Here is a 1,050-nt window from a genome sequence, read left to right as displayed (position 1 = left end):
GGATGGGTGACCTCCTGGGAAGTCCTCGTGTTGCATTCCCTTTTTAATTTTTTTGCACCGCGTGCAAAACAAAACGCACGAGCGCGACGTATGTTTAGCACGTTTTATTATTTTGCACGTTTACGGTAAGTTTTAGCTCGCTGCTCATTATTCACGCGTCTAGCGGCGGCAAGCGTGTTCTGAAAGGGGTCGAAACCATGGTAAATAGGCACTGGTGCAGTTGAACCGTGGTAAAACTCGTCTCCGTAGTTGAGCGGGAGCGGCCAAAGGAATGTGCAATCGTGTGTGTAGTGGAGCTGGGAGGGGCAAGCATAAGGGACGAAGACGGGGGGTAACATGTCGGATGCGATCATACCAGCACTAAAGCACCGGATCCCATCAGAACTCCGAAGTTAAGCGTGCTTGGGCGAGAGTAGTACTAGGATGGGTGACCTCCTGGGAAGTCCTCGTGTTGCATTCCCTTTTTAATTTTTTTGCACCGCGTGCAAAACAAAACGCACGAGCGCGACGTATGTTTAGTACGTTTTATTATTTTGCACGTTCACGGTAAGTTTTAGCTCGCTGCTCATTATTCACGCGTCTAGCGGCGGCAAGCGTGTTCTGAAAGGGGTCGAAACCATGGTAAATAGGCACTGGTGCAGTTGAACCGTGGTAAAACTCGTCTCCGTAGTTGAGCGGGAGCGGCCAAAGGAATGTGCAATCGTGTGTGTAGTGGAGCTGGGAGGGGCAAGCATAAGGGACGAAGACGGGGGTAACATGTCGGATGCGATCATACCAGCACTAAAGCACCGGATCCCATCAGAACTCCGAAGTTAAGCGTGCTTGGGCGAGAGTAGTACTAGGATGGGTGACCTCCTGCGAAGTCCTCGTGTTGCATTCCCTTTTTAATTTTTTTGCACCGCGTGCAAAACAAAACGCACGAGCGCGACGTATGTTTAGCACGTTTTATTATTTTGCACGTTTACGGTAAGTTTTAGCTCGCTGCTCATTATTCACGCGTCTAGCGGCGGCAAGCGTGTTCTGAAAGGGGTCGAAACCATGGTAAATAGG

At 50.1% G+C, this 1,050-nt stretch overlaps 2 non-coding genes across 2 annotated transcripts; both read left to right on the top strand.

Moving 5' to 3' along the window:
* The first annotated feature begins 341 nt into the window (after window positions 1-341).
* Window positions 342-460, top strand: LOC123178889 (5S ribosomal RNA). Its single transcript, XR_006489937.1, has one exon. It is a non-coding gene; the product is annotated as a 5S ribosomal RNA (ribosomal RNA).
* A 301-nt stretch (window positions 461-761) lies between these two features.
* On the top strand, window positions 762-880 carry LOC123178890 (5S ribosomal RNA). The gene has a single exon (XR_006489938.1). It is a non-coding gene; the product is annotated as a 5S ribosomal RNA (ribosomal RNA).
* Window positions 881-1,050: the final 170 nt, after the last annotated feature.

This window comes from Triticum aestivum, unplaced genomic scaffold, assembly GCF_018294505.1.
Source record: "Triticum aestivum cultivar Chinese Spring unplaced genomic scaffold, IWGSC CS RefSeq v2.1 scaffold136887, whole genome shotgun sequence".
Taxonomy (NCBI): Eukaryota; Viridiplantae; Streptophyta; class Magnoliopsida; order Poales; family Poaceae; genus Triticum; species Triticum aestivum.
Note: the sequence above shows the minus strand (reverse complement) of the source record. Positions and strands in the feature narration are given on the sequence as shown.